The following is a 17,818-nucleotide window of genomic DNA, read 5'->3' as shown; positions in this document are numbered from 1 at the left end:
CATTACCCTATTTTCTTTTATAATATTATTTGAAAGAAGTTAAATGTTAAGAGAACTCTTGTATCCTACTGTCAAATAAAATCAATTCAAGCCTTTCCAGAAGCCCTGCTTTTCCCCTGGAGAGAGAAACCCTGAGTTTTGTTTTGTTTTGTTTTGTTTCCTGATATACTTTCTTTCCATAAGATCTACTAAGTTTACACAAATAGTGTTTTGAAAACTCCAACCTCCAAAGGTCCTTCTGTTATTTACCAGTGAACATTATGCATAATCTCAGTGACCAGTGATCTCAATTTATTGTTCTTGAGTTCTGAATATTTTAGGGTATCTTGTCACTCTTTTTCTGTCTTCATGCTTCAACCTTGTTTCAGACCCCACTAAGGCCTTTTTCTTTTTCTTGATTACAATGTTTGATTATCCTCCCATCCCCATATTTACCCAGGACATAATATACTTTAGCAAAATAATATGTGGCTTGAAAATATAGGGGTTATATTTCTTCATCATAATCAACAGCCTGTAAATCAAAGAAGAGGGAGAAGAAGAGAGAAATGAGGAGAAGGAGAAAGAGAGGGAGGAGGAGGAAGAGGAAAAAGAGGAGAAGGATGAGAAGTAGTAGTAGTAGTAGTAGTAGTAGTAGTAGTAGGAGGAGGAGGAGGAGGAGGAGGAAGTAGTGGTGGATCCTAAGGGTTCTAATTACTTGTCAGAGTAATAGGATTTTTAGCAATTTATATCATTAATTTATCTTGTCATTGCCTTCATCCCCCTCTAAACTCATTGTTGACACAGTAACTAATTTTTCCACCTTCAAATAATCCCAATCTATTATTCTCCTACTAAATGCCAGTATATAATTCTAATTGGTCTTGTTTAAAATGCAAAATAGAGTATTATATTTTAGATTTACTCTATGCTATTAACAGTTGATAATAACTACCATGCATATCACTCTTGACTGCTCTTTCTTCCTGGCATGATTATCCAATCATTTCTTTGTTTTGGAGATTTTGAAGTGGTTTCCTTCTTTCTCTTATCCTTTTGTAACTACATGAGCAATTTTAGTTAGAGTTTTGCTAAGATTTGACCCAATTAAAACCTTTCATTTTTATCTCATCTCAAATTCCATCTAGCATTTATCTTTACCTAAAACATTATTTTTATATTACATTATGTTACCAATATTATGTCTTTGTTTTTATTATTTTTAGTTTGCTGAGAACAGAATTGTAGTTTTACTTTATTAGTTTTACATCATGTGGAATTGAAACTGATACTAAACAAGTGATCAATAAATATTTCTCAAAGAATATATATGATGAATAAGTGGATAATAAATTACCACATGACTATGTCAATGTTCTTATGAAAAATTTTACACCAGTCATAACCATCTTCAGACATTTTCTGACACAATAATCTTCCCAAATTATAATTGCCTAATTATTTAAAATCCATAAGGAACATACTTGGAATGTGTTATTTAATAGACACCTCCAATTAGAGCCTTTTACTATAGTTGCTTCCTGCATGCCATTTTCTCAGGATATCATACCCTGGATTATTTTTGGAAAATACTAGTTCCAATACTATCACATATTCCAAGTCATGTTTGGTTTCCCCTTTTAAAATTATTATTTATCCCAAATTCTGTTTACTTCTCTCTCCTTATGGCTCTCCTTCTGATCCCTAATGTCATGAATTTGAGTTGTCTTAATCACATTTTTCTATTCAGTGTGCCAAAATCTTTGAGTGTAGTAGTAGATGTGGAACACTTGGTTATGACATAGAATGAGGAACTGGCCCTCAACAAATAACTGCAACAATGAGTGGCATAAGAACCTGAGTAGGCTTGAGCATACTACACTTGAAAAAAGGCTTTAACTGTAGAGAATTTATTTTGATGAATTAGTTGAGTTCTTTTTTAGAAAAAATAAAATAGGATACCGTATTCAAAGGAAAAATGTTTTCTAATAGATGAAATTATAATAGCTGGAATAGTGGCATATGGAACAAAGGGTGGGGGTGCAGCTACAGAAATATTTAAGTCAAGTCACAACTTCTGTAAAAATAATTTAAACTCTTTTTGTACACTACAGCCATAAGTTATTAAAATGTCCACTTATTGTATGGGAGTTATACATCGCATTAAATATTCAAATGCTAGATCAATTTAATTATCCTTCTTTACTTTATTGTTATGTGTTCTTGAGGTAGAGATTTCATGGCTTCTCTGTTGATTGGGTGCTTAAAACCTGTTTCCACTTACCCCAACTTTTCATATGGTTGACAGGCTTTGTCTCTTATAAACATTATTAGGGTTGAATTCTAGTGGGTCCTATTTCTATCTGATTTAACTAATGCTGAATATCAATACATCTCCTAGAGTTATATTGTTCTAGGGACCTTTTTAAATACAACTACCTACTACCTTGTAAACGCCTCTCAATTGCTTGACACCTCATGATAGCTACTTGTTATTCTTCGAAGTTCTCCAGCAAGTCCAGGACAATCATTTTAGCCTTCAAGGTCTCAAAAACCAACTCCTTAAACTCCCACTCTAAATAAATAGGTGATGATTATGATAGATAGATGATAGATAAACAAACAGTTATATATATATACAAAATATAGATATAATTTATAATGTAGATAAATAAAATTCCATAAAAAATTAACTATACAAGGGTATTAAATAAAATGAGATTATTTTATTCTGTTGTATGATGACTAGGTTGACAGGGGTTCAGTATTTAAGCTACAAGGTGTCAGAAGTGAACTTACCTGTGATTGAGCATCTAAGGGCTTTCAGCTTCAGAAAAGCCATGCTATACAATTAAAGGTTTCCAATTGCTAGCCTCTGGATTTTCAGTGAAATTCTCGGACTTAAGGCAAAGTTTGTTATTACTACCTGAAGAGATGTTTGTGCTGGGAGGGAAGAGGAAAGGTTAAAAGGCAAACACTGGACATATGATTTTCATATAAGTCAAGGGGATGGACGGAGATTTTGGTGTAGATTTGGTTCCCTTCCTTGAAGAGGTCTTTGGATCTAGCTAGGATCAGTATATGTTTTTCGCCTATGGAAAGGACTAGGTATTTGGAACAGGAATCGGTGGAGCAGATAAGATGGATAGAGTTGTTTCTAGAGTAGTTTAAGGTCTCTGCTTAGCATGAGAGGAGGTAAAGGCTGTTAGCTTAGGAAGATGGGGTTAACATCTTTGAGTTGGTCCTCCCAAACTGAAGAGTGGATAAGGAGAGATTTAATCCTCCTTGAAGAGACAGAGAGCATCCATGATACCCAGAAGAAAATCAGATCTACTTGAATGTTCAGTCTTCAACCTGTTGAACTGCCAGCAATTTGTTTAGTACATTCTAGGTTTCTTGATTTCCCCATCTTTTTATAGCAGTTATGTTATCTATTTTTTAATGGACTTTTGATGATACAAATGTATTTAAGTTATTTCTGCTCTTATAAGTAACCATTTCCTTATATTTCTGTAAGGAATTTTGTTTTGTCATTAGTTTCCTATCTCTGTTAAACATACATCTGCTCATATTTCCCCAGGAATAATGTCACACAACAGAATAACAAAACCTTATTTTTGTTTATGGAATTTTATCTATCTACATTATAAACTATCTATGTTTTCTATTTATGTATCTAATACCTTACTATTTATTTATCTAATATCTATCCATCTATCATCATCACCTATCTGTTTAGATGCAGAGTTTAAGGAGCTGGTTCTTGAGATAATGAAGGCTAAAATGATTGTACCTGGGCTTGTTGGGCATCTTCAAAGAGTAGCAAACTCACCATGACTTGGGGACCAAACAAGAGGAAATCACAGGTAGTATGTTGACAAAGTTGAATTTGCAAGATCCCTAATACAATATAACTTTAGCAGAAGTATTGAAATTCAACCTATGTTAAATCACATGGAAATGGGACATAATATTATGCTATTCTAATAATGTATATTAGAGATAATGGTGGCTTTGAGAATTGTTAGAATTGTGGGAATTGTGCTGTTGCAAAGTAGAATCAGATTATGCGGTATGTTTAAAGATAGAATATATAATTGCAATGGATTCAAAATTAATTGAAAGTAGAATGAGAACCTGTAGAGGCCACCTCCAGCACATAGGCACGGCCCCATTTTGAGGGATGAGGCCACCAACCCATCTCAAATTTTTTAACTCAATAATGTTCCTATCCATAGTAAGAAAAAGGACAAAAAATGGAGCAGAGACTGAAAGAAGGTTCTTCCTAGAACTACCCCATCTGGGGATCCATCCTTTCTGCAAACCCTATTGTGTCTTGGCAAGAGGCGCTTGCTAACAGGGAGATTTGGCCAACAATGTGGATGCATGGAGCCAACCATTAGACTGAGCTGAGGGATTCTGGTGGAGGAGTTGGTGGAAGGACTGCAGGAGTGGAGGGGATTGCAATCCCATTGGAAGAATAACATCTGCTGGCCAAACCACCCAGTGCTCCCAGGGACTAGACCACCAACCAAGGAGTATACAGGGAGTATCCATGGCTCCAGATAAATATATAGCAGAGGATTGCCTTGTCTGACATCAATGGGAGATGAGGTCCTCGATCTTGTGTAGGTTTGATACCCCAGCTTAGGGGGAATGGTGGAATGGTGGGGCTGGAGAGGGTAGCTGGGTAGGTGGTGGGAGAACACCATTAGAGGCAAAGGGAAGGCAGAAGTGGGCAGATGTGGGGTGGGGGGTTGTGGAGGGGTAGCTTGGAAACGACATATTATTTGAAATGTAAATTAATGTAATGATTAATAAAAAAGAAAATAAATAAATAAACTGAATAATTAAGAGGTGAGACCATATAATTTCAAATTAGAACAATTGGCTCATGATAGAGGAACTCTGTATTGTAATATACAATTAATATGATAGAATTTTTACCTGTATGTGTACATATACTTAAAGGATATAGTGTTTAATAATTTAAGGTGAATAGATAATGGTCCATCTTAAATGCTTCTTAGCCAATCTAAATTAACCCTATAACTCAGTCATAAAATTATCCTTTGCAAGCATTAGGTTTAATTATTTTTTTGCAAATTAAATGAAAACCTTTTTTAAACACCATGAAACTGGAGATACAAAAACAAATATATTTGAAATGTGTTGAAATATGTTTGATTATTTCCATGTAGGAAAACTTACAATTAATCCCCTTACCGTGTATAAAGCTTGGAGTTGTCAATAGATATTGATGAAGATTTGATAAAATCCAGTTACTCTACACAGATAAAATAGTGGCAAATTAAAAAGCAAAGGTTGAAACAAGGGCATTTATACCGGAAAATGTAGAAAAACCACAAACACATTTCAGCTAGTATGACAAAGTGATTGGGAAATAAGGAGTCACAAGTCTTGCAGTATTTTCTAATATATACCATTATAGACCCAAACAAGTAAATATGTTACATAATTTCTAGCAAAACTTAAAGAAAGGTTAAAATAAAATTTATATTCTCGTTACAAAATGAATTATTTCAGACTTGTAAATATACGGATGAACATCAACTGTGATAATACAAATATCGCACCTACCCACAAGATGGTAGGGATGTGGACTGCATCCTTCCTGGATGATTTGCACCAATACAAAGGGTCCTTAATACTTCATTCACCATGAATAACTCCATTCTGGTTTTATTGCCTTCATAACAGATGAATTGAGGGTTGGAGGAATGATTCTCAGTACTCACAGTCTGTGAATCCTGTCCCAGTTGGCCTGATGCCATTTGCTGGCCTAAGAACATCAGTTGTGCTGACATGATTCAGATACACACATGCTAGACTGCCATAGACCATCCTTGGCTCTGTCCAGATTTCTGAAAGAAGGGGTGTCCCGGAGTGGCAAAAACAAAAACAACAAAAACAAAAACCACTCAATGTCAAACTGTGGATGGGTCCAAGTTGGCAGCCTAGGTTCTGTTAAGATGTATTTCCAAAGTTTTTCCAGAGTTCTCTCTCTCTCTCTCTCTCTCTCTCTCTCTCTCTCTCTCTCTCTCTCCCTCCCTCCCTCCCTCCCTCCCTCCCTCCCTCTCCCTCTCTCTCTCTCTCTCTTTTCCCCTCCCTCTCCCTCTCTCTCTCTCTCTCTCTCTCTCTCTCTCTCTGTTCTGTTCTGTTCTGTTCCGTCCTGTCCTGTCCTGTCCTGTTCTGCTCTAGACAGCATTTTCTTGCTACTCTAAAATACTCTCTGGTTGAGAGAGCTAGCTTTGTACTTGAGGCAGCTCTCTGGTATTAAAATTATAAAAGCTCTCTGGAAAGGTCAGGAGTTTTCTGACCAAAGCCAGAAAAAATGCTATGAGAAATTCTTGGATCTTCTGACAAACTCAGAAATCCTGTTGGAAAAATTCTAAATGTAATTCCCAGGTTTCTGATCAATATCAGAAAGCCAGATAAAAATTCTAAAAGAGCTGTTTTCATTCACCAGACAACGTTCTCTGCATAGCTGTTAGAAACATTCTAAGAGCTGTGTTAGCTCTCTACGAAATTCTTGGGATTTCTGAATAAGAAATCCTGTTAGAAAAAAAAAATTCTAAAAGATCTATGAAAATTTCTAGCCAGGCAGTGGTGACACATGCCTTTAATCCCAGAACTTGGGAGGCAGAGGCAGGCAGATTTCTTAGTTCGAGGCAAGCATGGTCTACTGAGTGAGTTCCAGCACAGCCAGGGCTACACAGAGAAACCCTGTCTCAAAAAAAAAATCTAAAAGAGGTGTGTTTGCTCTCCATGGATTTTCAGACCTATATCAGAAATCCAAGAGATCCAGAAATCTCCAGACAGTTCAGTTCTTGCTAGAGAAAATTCAAAACAAGTAACGTAACTGCTATCCCTTTCTGCTAGCTTACTGCATGCAAACCAAAGGCCCAGCCTTTTATTTACATAGCAATTCATTTATTCCTTCCACTTTCTCTATTAATTATCCTATGATTCAGCGTCCCTGTGAATCTATGATTCTTTTGAGACAAGAAGCACTTTTTTTTTTTTTTAACATTGCAAAAGAATTAACAAATCTGCCTGTAAACTTAGCTGGTGGGATCTATCCTGAAAATGCCCCACCCCTTCTGGACCTAATTTTAATATGTCTCATGGTGACCTTGAACTAAGAAATCTGTCTGCATTTGTATTTTCCTGACTTTTTATCTTTCTATAGTGTAGTTACAACCTCTGTCCTTTTAGATCTGTGAAGTTCCTTATACAATTCATATTAATTTCTTATATTTTTTCAAAGTTGACAAATTATGTATTTTTTAATTTTATATTTGTTTTATATTTTCTTTATTTACATTTCAAATGTTATTCCCTTTCCTAATTTCCCCCTAGAAAACTCCTTATCCCCTCCCCACTCCTTGAACTCACTTTAAGAGTTCTTTCCACAGACTTAAGGGTTGTCTTGAAGGTCCCAGTGTTTAAGGTTTTGCTGAGTCATTAGTTACACCTTTGCCTCCCATACTCGTGTTGTCTCTGATCATGGAATCATTAACATTAACAGGGAGGACATCCTAGAAGGAACATGAGGAACTGCCAAACTGCTTTCCAGAGTGGTTGTACAAGCTTGCAATCCCACCAACAATGGAAGAGTGTTCCTCTTTCTCCACATCCTCGCCAGCATCTGCTGTCACCTGAATTTTTGATCTCAGCCATTCTGACTGGTGTGAGGTGGAATCTCAGGGTTGTTTTGATTTGCATTTCCCTGATGATTAAGGATGTTGAACATTTTTTCAGGTGCTTCTCAGCCATTCGGTATTCCTCAGGTGAGAACTCTTTGTTCAGCTCTGAGCCCCATTTATTAATGGGGTTATTTGATTTTCTGGAGTCCACCTTCTTGAGTTCTTTATATATATTGGATATTAGTCCCCTATCTGATTCAGGATAGGTAAAGACCCTTTCCCAATCTGTTGGTGGCTGTTTTTTCTTATTGACGGTGTCTTTTGCCTTACAGAAGCTTTGCAACTTTATGAGGTTCCATTTATCGATTCTTGATCTTACAGCACAAGCCATTGCTGTTCTATTCAGGAATTTTTCCCTGCACCCATATCTTCGAGGCTTTTCCCTACTTTCTCCTCTATAAGTTTCAGTGTCTCTGGTTTTATGTGGAGTTCTTTAATCCACTTAGATTTGACCTTAGTACAAGGAGATAGGAATGGATTAATTCGCATTCTTCTACATGATAACTGCCAGTTGTGCCAACACCATTTGTTGAAAATGCTGTCTATTTTCCACTGGATGGTTTTAGCTCCCTTGTCAAAGATCAAGTGACCATAGGTGTGTGGGTTCATTTCTGGGTCTTCAATTCTGTTCCATTGGTCTACTTGTCTGTTGCTATACCAGTACCATGAATTTTTAAAATCACAATTGCTCTAGAGTACAGCTTTAGCTAGGGCATGGTGATTCCCCCAGAGGTTCTTTTAATATTGTGAAGAGTTTTTGCTATTCTAGGTTTTTTGTTATTCCAGATGAATTTGCAGATTGCTCTTTCTAATTCGTTGAAGAATTGAGTTGGAATTTTGATGGGGATTGCATTGAATCTGTAGATTGCTTTGGCAAGATAGCCATTTTTACTATATTGATCCTGCCAATCCATGAGCATGGGAGATCTTTCCATCTTCTGAGATCTTCTTTAATTTCTTTCTTCAGAGACTTGAAGTTCTTATCATACAGATCTTTCACTTCCTTAGTTAGAGTCACGCCAAGGTATTTTATATTAACCACTCTGGAAAGCAGTCTGGCAATTCCTCAGAAAATTGAACATAGTACTACCGGAGGATCCCGCAATACCTCTCCTGGGCATATATCCAGAAGATGTCCCAACCGGTAAGAAGGACACATGCTCCACTATGTTCATAGCAGCCTTATTTATAATAGCCAAAAGCTGGAAAGAACCCAGATGCCCCTCAACAGAGGAATGGATACAGAAAATGTGGTACATTTACACAATGGAGTACTACTCAGCTATTAAAAAGAATGAATTTATGAAATTCCTAGCCAAATGGATGGACCTGGAGGGCATCATTCTGAGTGAAGTAAACCAATCACAAAGGAACTCACACAATATGTACTCACTGATAAGTGGATATTATCCCAGAAACTTAGGCTACCCAAGATATAAGATACAATTTGCTAAACACATGAAACTCAAGAAGAATGAAGACCAAAGTGTAGACACTTTGCCCCTTCTTAGAATTGGGAACAAAAAACCCATGGAAGGAGTTACAGAGACAAAATTTGGAGCTGTGACGAAAGTATGGACCATCTAGTGATTGCCATATCCGGGGATCCATCCCATAACCAGCTTCCAAATGCTGACACCATTGCATACACTAGCAGGATTTTGCTGAAAGGATCCAGATATAGCTGTCTCTTGTGAGACTATGCCAGGGCCTAGCAAACACAGAAGTGGATGCTCATAGTCAGCTATTGGATGGGTCACAGGGACCCCAATCGAGGAGCTAGAGAAAGTACCCAAGTAGCTAAAGGGATCTGCAACCCTATATGTGGAACAACATTATGAACTAGCTAGTATCCTGGAGCTCTGGACTCTAGCTGCATATGTATCAAAAGATGGCCTATTCGGCCATCACTGGAAAGAGAGGCCCATTGGACTTGCAAACTTTATATGCCCCAGTACAGGGGAACGCCAGGGCCAAAAGTGGGAGTGGGTAGGTAGGGGAGTGAGGGAGTGGGTATGGAGGACTTTTGGGAAAGCATTGCAAATGTTAATGAGGAAAATACCTAATAAAAAATTTAAAAAAAGAAGGAACATGAAAGTAAGTACATTACTATACAAACAAATTTTGAGCCCATACCAACCATCAACAGTCTTAGAGGCTCATCCCTCCTGACCGTCTTGCAGGGGCAAGGACCATGTCATATATCTCCATCAAGGCCATGCTGAACCTACCACTAGCTGAACATCTATATATACAAAATACTTTATTAAAAGACAAATAAATACAGAAACTAATTTAAAGTTAAATAATTTCTAAGGAAAAATAATTTCCTGCATATACAACCTTCAACAAATTAATTGAGTGTTTGCAGTTTCATTTTGCACCCCTAATTTTTATTATTCTTGCTACATATTTCAAAGTTGAATAATTTAGAAGTACTATGTAATGATACTTTTAATTTAATTTTATTGGTTATTTTATTCATTTACATTTCAAATGTTGTACCCTCCTTTCTGATTTCTCCTCTGCAAACCCCTTATAACATCTCCTCTCCTTCCTGCCTCTATGAGGGTGCTCCCCTACTAACCCACCCACTCCTACCTCACTGCCTCAACTATGCTGGGACATCAAACCTTCACAGGACCAAGGACCTCCCCTTCCATTGATGCCAGATAAGGTAATCCTCTGCTGCATCTGTGGCTGGAGCCATGGGTCCCTCCATGTGTCATCTTTGGTTGGTGGTTTAGTCCCTTGGTGCTCTGGGTGGTCGGTCAGTTGATACTGTTGTTCTTCCTAAGGGGTTGGAATCCCATTCATATCCTTCAGCCCTTCCTTTAACTCTTCCTTTGGGGCCCCCATGCTCAGACTGATGGTTGGCTAGGAGCATCCACATCTGTATTGAGCAGGCTTTCCTGTCTAAATAAACTACAGGGACTAAGATTGGAACAGAGACTGAAGGAAAGGTCTTACAAAGAATACCTAGACATCCATTTCATCTGCTGACACCAAGCCCAGACACTATTGCTGATGCCAAGAAGGGCTTGTTAACAGAAGCCTGGTAATAATAAATACTTTTAAGAGTTAAAAAAATGCACTTTTAAAAGCCTAGTTTATGTTAATTTTTCTCAATCTCTTTTTTATATCAAAATTTCACAATCCTGTGTTATATATCTTCATGTTAACATGTGATAAGTGTGTTCACAATGCTTAGAGTAGTATAATCTGAAAAAAAAATGGAATGAGAACAATGATTCTCATATTATAGCATGCTCTGCAATTGGTAGAGGACATTCTAATGTTCAGGTTGCTAACATTCCTTCTGTAGAGAAGGTGTGTGTGTGTGTGTGTGTGTGTGTGTGTGTGTGTATGTGTCTGTGTCTGTGTGTGTGTATGTGTGTTTGTGTGTGTGTGTGAGTGCGTGTGTGTATGTGTGTGTGTATGTGTCTGTGTGTGTCTGTGTGTGTGTGTGTCTGTGTGTGTATGTGTCTGTGTGTGTGCCTGTGTGTGTGTATGTGTCTGTGTGTATGTATGTGTGTGTATGTGTGTGTTTGTATGTGTGTGTGTATGTGTGTGTGAGTGTGTGTGTGAGTGCGTGTGTGTGTCTGTGTGTGTGTGTGTCTGTGTGTGTGTATGAGTCTGTGTGTGTGTCTGTGTGTGTGCATGTGTGTGTGTATGTGTCTGTGTGTATGTGTGTGTATGTATGTGTGTGTGTATGTGTGTGTGTGAATGCGTGTGTGTATGTGTGTAGATGTATGTATGTGTGTGTATGTGTGTGTATGTGTTTGTGTGTGTGTATGTATGTGTGTGTATGTGTGTGCATGTGTGTGTATGTGTGTGTGTGTGTTTGTGTGTGAGTATGTGTGTATGTGTGTGTGCATGTGTGTGTATGTGTTTGTGTGTGTGAGTGTGTGTGTGTGTTCAAATGTATATAATGATATATGTAAAGGTTAGAGGACTCAGATGTTTCTTCAGCTTTGTAAACTTTTGTTTCAGATAAGGACTCCAATGACCAAAGGACTTTGGCAAAAAGCTAGATGAGCAAGAGAGTTAACTTTTATATTTTTGCCTATAGTTTCCTCCCATCTAATAATGGCTAGGAGGATGACATAGGAGTATCATATTTTCAATGACATCCTTAGATACATAAGGAGTTGAGCCTGCATAACATGAGGCCTTGTCCCAACTCATAAAAGATAATACTATAAACTACAAATGAGCAAACTACTCACTCATTTAAGTATAATATACTTTCATTATAGAATTAGATGGCATGAACCTAAAATGTATTTTCTAACTCAACATTGAAAACAAATGGACAGGCAGGAAAAGGGGAAGATAATAGAAACTTCACATGAATATGGAAAAGATATTCAAATTCATTAATAACCAGCTAAGTGCAAATTAAAAGTCATGAGATATCTTCATAACAACTGTGTTTACAAAATGTAAAAGACTATTGGGAGAAGAAATTTGTATCTTCTGGCATTCCCTGACAAAATGATGAATGCCCATAAATTGAAAGTCAATCAACTCCATAGTCAGCTTTATTAAAAGAATGTAAATAGGAGGTTCAAACAGAATAAAAAAAAAAAATAAAAGAGTACTAAAAACAAGCTTACTTAAATCCAGCAAATTAGGGCAGATATGTAAGTGAACATGGTTACATATCTCTAAGTATGGATAACGTCACAGGAACATCCCTGAAATATGTATCACTGGAAGATTATTCAAAATAAAAATTAGTACCAGAAATGATGGAAGCAAATATATAAAAGGTATACTGCTTGAATGATGTGTTTTCAATATGTATGTTTTTTATGGGGTAGGGTATGGAATCACTAGCCTAACATGTGTTAGGATAGGTGTGAGAGAAAGAGGGAGAAAGTGTGTTAAAGAGTGAGAAATGAGGGGAGACAGAGACAGATACAGAGATACAGAGAGAGAGAGAGAGACAGAGAGAGAGACAGACACACACACGCAGAGACAGAGACACGGGCAGTAAAAAGGCAAATATTTTAATGCAATATAACAGTTATATAAAATTTATAGGCAATAATATAAAGCATTTTATTTAACGGGATATTATAAGGAGTATAGACAAAACTAGAGTATTTTTTAATGAAATGAGTTAGTTCTATGATATGGGTAGATTAAAATTCAATCTGGGAAGAGTGCCTAGGGTCTGCTTACTGGAGTTAAGAGTGCATAGCCTTTCCAATAAATATTATTTAGTTTTTCACTTTGATGCATTCTATGAGATCGAAAGCCCATACTTAAGTAGTATAGTGTTATATTCAGTAACTAGTATTTATATTACTCATTTTAAAATTCTAGTACAGAAATCAAAGCATTGGTTTCCATCCACAATGGCATACAATTAGCATACATGTATTTCCCATTTATGTCAAACATGCAACTAAAAGTTGTGTACTCTGCTGTTTCATTATTTGGGTTATATACTATAGATGTTATTTGTTCTTGCTTTTTTACTCATATCAAATTTCAAATTCTCAGTTTTCTAAAGCACGTATTATTAAAGACAATGCCCTATGAATTTACTTCTTATAAGACCAAATATCTTGCATTTACCTGATTCTCCATTTCATTTTTAAAATATGTATTTTTAGAATCTTTAGAAATTTGTTCAAATAGGTCAATATTATTTAGATTTAATAAAGGCAATATTGTTGTTTTCAGATATTTTTAAGCATTTGGATTTTATATATTATAAGAATTATTTGGACAAGAGCAATAGGTTCATATTCAATATTCATGTTAAAATCATGGCTCCAATAATGGAGACTGAAAATTTAAGCATTAAATAGTTTTTAGGCTCAGTTTTTTTTCATAACCTACTTAAGGGTTCTTAAACACTTTAACTTCCCTTCTATCCCACCAGCCACCAGAGGTAGTGGAAAGAAAAGGTTAATAGTGAAAAGAAGGAATGTAGACCTCTTCAAAAATAGTTCTTTTGCTGGGCATGGTGGGTGGCACAAGCCTTTAATCCCAGCACTCAGGAGCCAGAGGCAGGCAGATTTCTGAGTTCGAGGCCAGCCTGGTCTACAAAGTGAGTTCCAGGACCTTGTTTCAGGGAAAATAAAATATTTCTTTTGGGTGATCCCAATCTTCTCTAGCTATCAACAGTTCAGTTCATAGGAATCTTCAATGGTAGCTTGATGCACTCACAAATACTGTTCCTTAATCAGCAATCTCAGTTTGATCCAGAAGAAACCCCGAAGATCTGCCAAGTGGCCCTCATCCATAGAAGTGTGCAAGAAGCCTCCAGAATATCACCAGAAATGCTTTGGTGACTTTCACTGTATGAAGTCCCAGCACACAATGATCAGTGAAGGTGGCAAGAGGTACCAATGCCAAACCATCAGCTAAGAAGGCCACTGTCAGCAAAGCCCAAGAAGACTAGCAGAGTGGCCAGATGAACACATGTCTCAGTGTTGCCCAGTTTCCACTGGGTTATACTTATATCCTTTCCATATATCACATGTCCTCTCAGTCATCCACTCTAGCAAATTATCACATGCTCATTTGTTAGGCAGCTTCCAGAAAAACACTACATGTATGTTCTCTGCAAAACATCCTCTTATAAGACAGTTTCCAGAAAAACATCACATGATACAACTGAGTCTCCAAAGAAACCAGAAATGTCCACTTCATATTTGGAAGAATTTTTTTTGTATGTATATTTTCTAAAGTCTAAATCCCTACTCATGAGAAACACATGAACACACACACACACACACACACACACAGAGAGAGAGAGAGAGAGAGAGAGAGAGAGAGAGAGAGAGGGAGAGAGAGAGAGAGAGAGAGAGAGAGAGAGAGAGAGAGAGAGAGAGAGAGAGAGAGAAGTATGAGTACTTGCTCTACAAATGAATGTCTATATAGGAAAGACACTCAGAACCAATGACCCAATCCCCAAATATATTGAAGGTGAGTCACACCTCAAGTAGAATGACACTTTGAGAGGCTGCATCACTAGCTTCTACCACTATTTTTCTCTCCAATCCAAAAAAATAGGAATGTTAATAATTAACTGCTTTTAACAAACCAAAGCAGAAGCAACTTAGTCAAGTGAAAAAGACAAGAATAAGCAGACTACTTGTAATGAATTAAGTGTCAGAATATTGCTTTGAGGTATGATTAAGTTTAGTGAAAACTTTTTAAGATACATCTAACTATCCTAATGGTTTCTAAGATTACAAAATCTTTGGTAAAATCCCCATGTACTAAATTACAGTTTATGTTTTACATAGATTAATGAAATTGATAGCTAATATTCATCATGTTTTGCATAAAACAGGAAAATTCAGATCAAACCTAAATCTTTGAGGTCTTGCATCTCTTCATCAATTTTATTGTCCAAAGAAACACAAATAAATGACAACTACACTTGTGTTAATTATATTCATTAAATATATCCTTCAAAATCAAATCATTCTCTGGAAAATAAAACATGGCTAAATGACCCAACACTTGCCTCTTATCACTGACTCTCCAAATATGAGTCAAGTCTTAATAAAAGCTGTGTCCTGCTGTGGACATTATAAACATGTTAAGCTGTGTCTTCTGTAACTTCAGTAATAAATGTCATTATGTATGAAAATACTTTTAAGCCTGGTATGATCACAATATTGTTAATCTTTGTAGCAATTATTTAATCTGAAGGTTTTGTAAAGCTAGAAGATACTGTGTATGGCATGACAGGAATAAAGTGCCCGTGAATCTTTAGAGGCCATGTTGGTGAGACTTTATGGGTTTAGTTTCTGATGTTATTAGGGGACACAGTCTCAAGGCAAAATATCTGATCCTCTGATTCTAACAATCTTTCCACTCAGTGTTCAACCATGACCCCTGAGCTTTAGATGCAGGAGTTGTTTGTTTTTGTTTTTTGTTTTTTTTTTTTTTTTGTTTTGTTTTGTTTTTTAATGTACCCATTTGGAGTGAGTTTCACAACTCTGCATTTGTTTGGTTGTAATTTTCTGTCCTAAAGAAAAAGGGTTTTTTTTGTTGTTGTTGTTTGCTTTTGTTTTTGTTTTTCCTGAGTGAGTAAAACCTTCTCTGTGAATAAAAGAGTATAGTTAGGGATTGTGGTGGATTAGTAAAATGGTATCTTTACTTTGTTCCCTTGATTCATGACTCTACTGACCCTCAGTTGTTAGGTAGATTTCTAGATCCAGGCATGTGTTCCCTCTTGCAAGTTGCCTCAGGTATAATTCGAGAGCACTGAGCATGTGTTGTGATACTACTGCATCCTTAGTGTTAATTTTTCATTGTGTTATTGTTGTTGTTCACAGATATCCAAGAGGAGGTTTTCAAAAAGGAAACAGGGGATTCAAAGTTGAGTAGATGGAAATGATGGTTAATAGAGTAGTTAAATCAGAAAGGAGAAAATATGACCAGAACATATTGTACAGAATATTTAAAAAAAATATAAACATATTCTTAAAGGTGATATATGATGAAATATCCTGAGGGCTTATATATTTTTGTTTTAAAATGAAATTAATAAAGCTAACCATACAGGCTAGAGAAATGACTCAGCAATTAAGAGCACGAACCACTCCTCCAGGATATCAGTAATTTTTTCCCCAGCAGCTACAGAGTGAATAATAAGAATGTCTAAATCCAGTACTAGGGCATCTTTATGCACACTTTTGTTATTCATCGGCAATGCACATATGTGGTACATAGACATACATGCAAAAAATTAACACAGATATGCTTTTATCTTTTAAAAAATCCCACAAAGTATGAGTAGTGGTTGCATGCAAGATACATGGATATAAAAGCACAACATGAAATTGTTTCAATGTTAAACTGAAAGCTACAGTGTTTTAAATGCATGTTAGAAGCTTTGCAATATGACCCCTGCCTCTGGAATTAGAGTTTTATGTCAATTTTCAGGAATGATAAAAGCAAATACATAGTTACATAGTTTACCTAGTTAAAACTGAGAAATACCATCTCTGTTTACAATGGTGGTTAATGTTCAAAAGTCATCCTGATGTTATGTAGCCCTTAGTACTGAGCATCAAGTAAGACTTAGCACCTCTTCATTGTACCTCCTCCCCCATCAAATCTCCAGTGTTCTCTGACCATGGCAAGAATTCGTTTTATACTTAGCATATTTTACAAAGCACACTGAAATCCTACAAAATGTCTAGACCATGAATGAAAATAAATACACAAAAGAAATTATAAAGTAAGGAGCTCTGAGGAAGACACATGTTTGTTGCTTTTCTGGCTTAAATGACATCATATTATTCAGGAAAAAACCACAAAAATGGAATTAATTTGTAATTTAGTGCTGTGTGTAGTAATAATATTTTTCTAGTTCTATGAACTACATAATAATTACATAATAAATTTCTAGTATGTGGGAACATTCCTACTAAAAACCAAGTGAATTCAAAAATACAGTAACATTCTAATATCATCATTCCCTTCAGATTAGCCATGGTTATTTTTTAACTCAGTTAAGATATTCTACAATATAGAAAGTTCCGCCTTAAAAGACACATGGCAGGATAAAAGAAAATAGGCATAAGGAGAGAAAACCTATCTTCAAAGATAAAAAAAAATTAGTTATAGTAAATTAAAGTGTAATGACTGAAAATGTATTAAATTCTCTGTAGGAGCCTCCTGATAGTTAATTTTTCCCTTAAACATCCCCATAAAATCTGGAACTGAGAAGAACTGCCCTCCAGGGAATATAAATCTAATCATCAAACTCTGCATTCTGATAAAAGCTGAACTATGAATGTCATGTTCATTGTCCACTAAAGGTCATTCTCTGCCTTATCCGTTTGCAAAGTAATATGTATTAGCCACTGATTAAATTTTTATAGGTGTACACTATCAAGCACTTTCTTTGGTGTTACCTTGTTCAATTCCCTTCTGTCACTTTCAGAGGTGTCTTTGTAAAGCAATCTTGATGACATCATTGTCCCCATGTTAACAACATCCAGTTAACACTTCCTAGAAAACTCATTTGGTCTAACAGGACTTACAAATACTTTCTCAGTATTAACCTAAGCTACCCTTTACCCTCATCTGTCACCTCCTACTTTTCTCTGAATCTTTTTATGTCC

Source organism: Mus musculus, chromosome 2, assembly GCF_000001635.26.
Source record: "Mus musculus strain C57BL/6J chromosome 2, GRCm38.p6 C57BL/6J".
Classification (NCBI taxonomy): domain Eukaryota; kingdom Metazoa; phylum Chordata; class Mammalia; order Rodentia; family Muridae; genus Mus; species Mus musculus.
Note: the sequence above shows the minus strand (reverse complement) of the source record.